General features: G+C 28.9%; 1 long non-coding RNA gene and 1 other non-coding gene across 2 annotated transcripts; one reads left to right on the top strand and one right to left on the bottom strand.

Moving 5' to 3' along the window:
* Nucleotides 1-2,265: 2,265 nt before the first annotated feature.
* LOC122311055 lies at nt 2,266-4,376 on the top strand. The gene is made up of 2 exons (XR_006242726.1): nt 2,266-3,146; nt 4,168-4,376. It is a non-coding gene; the product is annotated as an uncharacterized LOC122311055 (long non-coding RNA).
* A 927-nt stretch (nt 4,377-5,303) lies between these two features.
* Nucleotides 5,304-5,390, bottom strand: TRNAY-GUA. Its single transcript is given in 2 exon segments — nt 5,304-5,339; nt 5,354-5,390. It is a non-coding gene; the product is annotated as a tRNA-Tyr (tRNA).
* Nucleotides 5,391-8,900: the final 3,510 nt, after the last annotated feature.

Genomic DNA, 8,900 nt, shown 5'->3' with positions numbered 1-8,900 from the left:
TTCATGTAAACTAGACTAAAAAAGGAACAACTTATATGAAGGAGACTTTATGATAAAACACTTAAAAAAGCTTCGAAATAGGTGTGCAAAAGACCTCCTAAAAGCTGTCTGAGAGAGAGTGTTTGATATTCTTTCAATGAAAAGTGTAAATGAAGATAATTTCGTGGGGAGATGTGGCTGGAGATACTTATGGATGAGATATGGAAGAGATGAGGCTGGAGTTGAGAGTTGAGTGTAGTTTTCTCCTACCCAAAATATCTATAAAAGATTATCTCATAATATTCTATCCAATAGTATCTACAAAAAATCAACTTAAGATATTTTTATCTAATAATATCTATAAAAATCAACTCAAAATATTTTTACCCAATAATATTCATGAAAATTACCTCAAGATATTTTTTTTTATCCAATAATATCTACAGCTTTGAACAGACATTTTGTCTGAAAATATGAAAAAATGTTATTGCGCCATAAGACTTTAAATAATCCTCCGAGTCTAATGGCACAAACCATAATACATTTTGACACTTCTAACTATCTCCAATAATCAAAAACACACTTCTGATACCATAGTAAATAATAACACTAACTATGTAGTTAAACAAAAACCTATACGATTAATGGATTTGTGAAAACTTATGGGGTTTTCACGAGATTCCTAAAGTTAATAGATATTTCACAATTGAATTTCTAGCGGGCTGTTACACATGTAGTCTCCTCAGGTGTAGTATAGGGATATACAAAAAGGGATCAAATTGGCCGGTGTGGACTAGTCGTTAGAGTACGGAATCGACCGAAACTAATAGAGCACCAGTCGGCCAGGGATAGAAATAAGTTGAAATCGATATTGGCATGTTGGTTTCGGTCTGAACCTAATTCAAATTGTTGAACTGGCCAATTATATGTATATATATTAGATAAAAAAACGTTGTTTCACACGTATCGTTTAGAAAAAAGATTTTAGAATGACATGACATCATTTGGTTTAATACACCAAATGGTTTAATACACCAAATGGTGTCGTTTCAATTTAAGGTTTAATACCCCCTTCCCTACTTCTTCTTCTCTTGATTCTCACTTTCTCTCCTCTCTCACGCAGTGGCGGCGTGTCTCTCTCTCTCTGCCATTTGCCATGCATATATATATATATATCATACACACACATCGCACAAAACCTCCTATTTATGAGTTTCGAGCCATTCACGACGCCGAAGGGACACTGATGATCGACCGGGATCATGCCGAAACTAACATAGTTTTTGCCCCCTTTACTCGTTGGTTTTATCCATATTATATAAGTTGTCGAACAAAACCAAACCGAAATAGTCGATTTTCACCCCTAGTGCAGTCCTTGAGATGGTTTATTATAGCTATCAAGTCAACTTATTCTCGGTTTGAAAAATGTTTGAAAAAATCTACTCATCATCCTCGCACCACACATCATACATAGTTTTTTAATTTATATATTTTTTTCTTTTACTAAATGTGTGGTGTATGCATGCTGAGTAGAAAAATTTAATTAGTTTAAAAATAATAACAAAAAATAAAAATAAATATGGTGTGGTGTATAAGAATGATGAGTAGCAAAACTCATTTTTTAATTGTAAATCTTATTTTAATCATTATATCTATTTTTAATTTCTAAAAAAAACACAAAAAATAATATAATTTTTTTAAATCTAAAAATAAATATTCAAACAAATTTTTAAATTTATAATGTTTTTATTTAACTTTTTTTTATCTCTTATTTCTTATAACTAAATAAAACATTTTAACTCAAACAAATTTTTATCTTATCTAATTATCCAAACATGCCCTAAATCTTAAGGCTCAAAAGATTTATAATACACAAAAAAAATTATATTCATCATCATTATACCACACACCACACGTATTTTTGTTTTCCTTACTAAATATATGATATATGAATGATGAGTAGAAGAATTTATATGATATCCCGTATTTACATATAATTTTACTGAAGTATTATTTAAATTATTAAAATTAGTAGTTCTCTTATTTAAATTTTAATGTGTTTCTCATTAGATTATTTTATGTTTCCAAAGTTGTGAAATTTATTTTAATGTACTTTCTTGATTAAATTATTATTTTGCATTTAAATTGCTCTTTACTTTAATTATTTTATTGTTTGACTTTAAATATTTTATTTAATTTATATTGAGTTTTAGTGTTTTTATTTTACTTTTATTTATTTTTATTGTACCTTCTTTTTCTTTCTTAGACCTTTATTTTTGGGTTGGGATTTTCCTTTATTTTTGGGCTCAGCCCATTTGGTCTCCAAGCTTAGCCCGTGCATTGAAGCCCAGCCCCTTTATTTTCTCCCCAACAGCACCATTTAGTCTCCAGTCCTTAGGGCTTTCTCCATTTTCTTTCCTTCCCTTTTTCCTTCTTCAGCGCTGCTACCTCCTTCTTTCTCTTCTCCATTCGTGTTCTTCTTCTCCTCCTGCAAGCCAATGGTTTCTTCTTCTTCTTTATTTTTTCAGCTTCTTCTTCCTCTGTAAATCGGTGGCCACAACTCTCTTTCTTTTCTTTCATTTTCGTATTATTTCCTCTGTTTTGTGCATGGTACCGCTGCTCTTCTTCCCCTCCTTCTTCTTCATTTTTTCTTCTTTTCTCATCTCCTACTATTCGGTCCTTGCTATGAGCATCCATGCTGTCTCTCTCTCTCTCTCTATTTTTCCCTTGGAATTTCTGAAAATTTTAGCCTGCCCTTGCATTTCCATTTCTTTTCCCCATCGTGCCCTCTTTATTTCCCGAAATCATGCTCTGTTCTTGGCCAAAACCGTGCACCCATGCTCGAGTTTCTTGATTCTTTATTCATCTCTATTTCCACTTTTCCTTCCTCAAATTTGTGTGCTTTTAGTGCCCCTATTTTTTCCAAAACCATGAGCTTCACTTTGGATTTTGTTTGTTTATTTTTGCTATTGCCGTGAACCTCTTTCTTTTCAGCTATCATTTTATAGTTTTATTTTAGTAAATTAGCCCTTTTATTTCACAAAAATTTCCTTGTTTTCCAAACCCATTTTCAATCTAAAAAATTCTGATTTTTGGTAATTTATTTTCAAGCTCGCTTTTGGAGTTAAACCAAGTGCTTGACCTTTCAGAAACTTGCCTTTAGTATCGTAAGTATTTTCCAAAAACATTTATGAGATTTAAATATAGTTTGCGCTAACAAATCTTTTGTTCTGGTTGATTATGCCGGACGTCGAGTCCGAAGAGTTTGAGGGTCGATTGGATTGGAGGATGGAGTTATTTGTGTGATTAGATTATGCATGATTTGTTGGTTGTTGGATATTTGTGTCGTATCATATACATTAGATAATTGCACGTATGTTCATGTTTGTAAATGAAAACTGAGTTTTTGCATAATTGCATGCATGTTTATATGTATATTTGAAAATTGGTTTTCATGTGAGAAATGGTTTTTAGGTGCATGTGTATCACAACCCCAATTCGAGATAGGGTATTATCTCGGTGGAGCTCTTTTGGTTACTCAGGAGTTGAATATATTGAGTGATGTCCCCTAGGTTGTCGTTGGGCGACAATAGGATCGGATGATACGGTAACACTCTCGTGCCTACTCTATAACCCCTCTATTGGCAGGGGCTATACTAGCGGGGGCTAGATGATGCTTGGTCACGAATGCGCTGGGCACGAAACTGGGCAGCGCTCATTACAGAGTCACACGCATGGTCGTTACTCGTGGTGTGACGAAAGGAGCGAGAGTATACAAATGGTCCCTAGGGGTTATCATGGTGTATACGGAATAAATAGATAATGGACCATTTTCTAGAAAAATTTTGGATGTTATAATGAGTCATTTTCTGGAAAAAATTATGGGCTTTGATTAAAAGATTTATGTGGACCATTTTCTGAAAAAATTGTGAATTTTTATATGGGCTGTTTATGGGAAAATGGTGGATATGTTTTAATTGATATATTTTTGGGCCAAAATGAAATTTTGGAATTTTGGCGTGCGTCGGAAAATATTCATTTTTGAAAAAAAATGATTTTCGGGTCTTATGCATATTTCATCATATGCACGCATATTTATTATTATATGAATGTATTTTCATCTCTTAGACTGTTTAGATTATTATTTGTCTGCGGTATCGTTTCATGGTATCATAGATTTTTATACAGGTGATGAGGAGGTTGAACTTGACGATGCGGTTCTGCCAGAAGAGTGACCCAAGGTGGCTTTCCCATGTATTGGGATTTATTTTACACTCATTTATGTATTTTGGTCTTTATAATATATTTTTTTAGGGATAACTGTATAATTCTTTTTAAACGCTTTTATTTTAAAAATTTATATTTAAAAAATTCTGATACTTAGTTGATTGACTTAACTGATTCGCTGAGTCTTTTGCCTTACACTTATTGCATGTACACATACTTAGCACTTGTCACTAAGGTGTGTGACCTATGTTGTCATCATCCCGACGTCACAATTCTTGTATTTCCGTATGTGGGAGTCGGGGACTAGGGCATCACAATTTATTTAATTTAATAATAATAAAATAAAATAAAAATTAAGTATAATGTGTAGTGTAAAGATATTAAGTAGAAAGCCTTAATATATAAAGGTGGCTCCATGACATTTCATTGAGCATTTAACATTGTCCAATAAGTTTATTAGGATATTTATAAATATGTTCAACTCATATGTCTATTAAATATATTTATCTCCAAATCAAATTCAACTTATTTTAAATCAATTATTGATAAAATTAATTATTTTTTTAATTTTTTATAAAAAATAAAATTAAATTAAAAAAATTAAATTTATTTTAATAAAATTTATAAAATATTACTATTTATCACTGTAACTCTCAAACTTTCTGCAAAAATCTAGATATCTTGTTTGAGTTCGTCGTACTTCGGACACACGTAATGACGAAAATATCGAGACATGGGCCCACACCTTCGTAAAGAGAGTATGGACCACCAAAAATTTGGTCGATTTGGGCCTATGAAGGTCCCTTGAACTACAAATATCTAGATATCTTGTTTCAGTCCGTCGTACAGAGATACTAAAAGATATGGAAAATGCTAGATCCCCCGCTGGGAGCTACTGCTCCCAGTTTTTTTTTTTCTTTTTTTCTTTTTTCTTAGTGATTAAGTAAAAATTGTTTAATATTATTATGAATTTTTTATATTTTTTTAAATATTTAAAAACATTAAAAAAATGATGTGAAAAAAAAAAACAAAAAAAAAAAAAACTTTTGGCCTAGCGGGAGCCCGGTGGCCCTAGCACTGCCCAAAAGATATTGCCTTCCGACCTGCCGGATTCGAACCAGCGACCTAAGGATTGCTGAATAAACAACTACAGTCCTCCGCTCTACCAACTGAGCTAAGGTCGGTTCCGAGATGAAAATGTCTTAATTAATTAGAGAACATTGCATAAACTTTTGCCATATTCGTACGTAGAGTCTAATATAAGTAAACATAATGTTAAAATAAAAATGATAATAATAGGAATGGAAAATCAAATTATATACTGAATGCTTCCAGTTTTAAGAATATTATTATATCATATTCTACATCCATCTATATTTATTGGAAAAAAAATAAATAGATAAATCTATAACTATATGCTTGATATTTACAACGATTCTTAATGTTGCAGTAGGAAATATAGTTTATAGTTTTAGGGTTTTTTGAAATTAAAAATTGTTTTAATATTTAACATTAAACAACTTAATTTTTCTATTAAATAACTTTCAAGACCAATTCATTCATTATAAATACATGATTCACGTAAAAATAATTATAAATAATAATAAATTTCTCTTTTTGAAAGCAAATGTATAGTATTTATTCATTTTACAATAACTATAAATAATATTACTCATATGTTAATAAGCTCTACAATAATTATTGTGCTGCATACCCAACTTATAAATAGCATATATAATTGAAACGTGAAATTAACATGGTCCATATATCCCAAGCAATTCAATCGTATCCTAGTCTGGCCAAACACGTGAAAACAGCTGGAAGGATTGGACCCAGCTTGGATGAGCATCATCCTCAATTTTGGACTATCCTACGGCGTTTTATGTTGTCCTACGATTATGATATGACAATTATGCCCTACAATTAATTCCTGTCGCTGTATGCGCAGAGAGAGAGAGAGAGAGAGAGAGATGGACCCTGTGGAGGAGAAGCCTCATGCTGTTTGCATCCCATTCCCAGCTCAAGGCCATGTTAATCCGATGCTCAAACTAGCAGAAGTCCTTCACCATAGAGGCTTCCACATAACGTAGATTTTATTTCTGCGTTACTTGGAAAATTATTGAGATTTAATTTTATATATAGTCATGCCTTGTGATTTTGTAATATTTTTTCATTTTATATTAACATCTCACACACAAAAAAAGTTAGCCCCTCCTAAAAATAATTCTTGGTTCTGCCACTGATTTTTAAGAATGGTCTCACTAAAATTAAATCAAAACTAAGTTTAGGTGAAATTATGATTTTGTAATATTTTTTCATTTTACAGAACATCTCACGCGGTAAAAAAGTTGGCCCCTCCTAAGAACAATTGCTGGTTCTATCACTGATTTTTGAGAATGTGGTCTCACCAAAATTAAATCAAAACTAAGTTTAGGGAAAATGATAAATTTATTAATATGGATTCTAAAGTTTTTTGTTATACAATATGAGACTTTTTGATTTGGAATCCAAAGTAAAAATATAAGAAAAATAATTTAAAGTTGGTGATCTATATAGAAAATAGTTAACAAGTGTTATCCTCTAAATTTTATTTAGCAAGAAAAATCTTATTTAAGGTTTCTATTATAGTATTATAGTATTATATGCTTAATGTGACACGAAAATATTTAGAATTTATATAAAATTTAATAAACTAACTTACATCTATACGAGAATGAAAGATGACATTATAAAAAATCACTTAGATAGTTTATACGAAGTAAATAAATTTTAAATATTTCATTATAAAAATCATAATAACTGAATATTATTTTTTAAAACATTATCGTCAAAAACCTGAAACATATATTAATATCTTTTATTTTTAAGATTTTATTTCTACGTGTATATTTCAAATTATCGAGATCTAATTTCATATATATTTATGTTTTTATAATTTTTAAAATTTAATGTGTCGCACACTAGAAAATTTGACCCTCTAAAAAAAATTTCTAGCTCCGCCATTGGTTAAGATAAGTCTATATTCCAAACGAAACCACTAAGAGCCTTAGCAATGGTCTAATCTAAAATTTGGATAAAAGTTATGATTTAAAACTATTGAAGAAACTAGTCCACATTAGACAATCTATCTCAAAGTAAAAATAATAATGTAATATTATGTATTTTAATAATAATTTTTTTATATTTTTTAATTACACTCTATATACTAATTAAGAATTTAATTTTTATTAAAAATCATTGTTTTCTAACTATTTTTTTATTAATTTAATTATTCAACATAATATTTTTAGAATAAAATAACATATCGTTAAATTTAAAAAAAAAAATTAAAATTAATCTAAATCAAAGTTTAAGTCATAAAATTTTAATTACAAACCATTTTTATTCTATTTAACCAAAATTTGATTAGACGATGACATTTGAGCAATCCAATAAATGCCAAGCCCAACGTCAGCTTTTAGGGTATACACAGACATTTGAGCAACCCAATAAATGCCAAGCCCAATGTCAGCTTTTAATTATGTCTGTGTACACTGCTGGTGGCCACAGACCCCGCGTGCCAAAATTTTTTTTTTTTCTTAATAATTAAGAAAAAATTATTTAATATTATTATAAATTTTTTTATATTTTTTTAAATATTTAAAAATATTAAAAATAATTTTAAAAAAATTAACTAGCTGTAGCTGTAGCATGGCCCATATAATAAATATACAACAACCACTCAACAGTAGTAGGTTTGCCATTTAATATTATATAAAAATTTAGGATTATTTGAGAATAAATCTCATTTCAAAATTTTTATTTTATTTTATTTTTACATATAATTTAAATATAAAATTTTTAAATTAGTCATTATAATTTTTTTAAACAAATTATTATAATTTTTTCAAACTTTCAAATAAAAAATAATTTAACTTTTTCAAATCTCTAAATAAAAATAATATTATAAAATTATATTCTAATAATATTTTAATTTTAGAATATATTTTATTCAACTTTTTCTCTCTTTTATCAAAATTAAAAAAATACTTCACTCAAATTATCTCATTACTACTAATAGACTATCTTACTACTATTTACAAAATTTTTATCTCTTCTCACTCTTCAAATGAACCCTTAGACGTTAAAGGGTAAGCCATACCGATTCGGAATCATTCATCAAAACAATTTAGTTATATAAAAATTTCATAAAAATAAAATTCATAAATTAATATGGCTTAATGTGAGTATCTTAGAATGTAAAGTTATTTATTTTATAAAATAAATTTAACATATCATATAAAGTCATATTAATTTTTAAATTTATTTTTATAAAATTTATTTATAACTTTATCATATTAAAAAACTTGAATTTTGAATTCGATCTATATTATTTCTGATTATTATGTCCTTATCAAATCAAACCCCAAATTCATTTGTTAAAAAATTATTTATATTATATATTCTAATTTAGAATTTATATATTAAAATATAATTATACTAATTATAATAATAACAATATTTATTTTATGATATGTAATTGATTCGACTAATGGTCTTCGTGAATCGTGCATACAGCGCCCAGCTTGATGATTAATAATAGTCCCTTTAATTTTACCATATAAATTATGCCTAATTTGAGAACGTACTCGGTACAATCGGTCAATCAAATTAAATTAATGGTTGGTGGCTTCTAGTTAAATATTAAGGTGGTA

This window comes from Carya illinoinensis, chromosome 5 (genome assembly GCF_018687715.1).
Source record: "Carya illinoinensis cultivar Pawnee chromosome 5, C.illinoinensisPawnee_v1, whole genome shotgun sequence".
Classification (NCBI taxonomy): domain Eukaryota; kingdom Viridiplantae; phylum Streptophyta; class Magnoliopsida; order Fagales; family Juglandaceae; genus Carya; species Carya illinoinensis.
The sequence above is the reverse complement of the archived record's forward strand: the minus strand, read 5'-3'. Positions and strand labels throughout refer to the sequence as shown.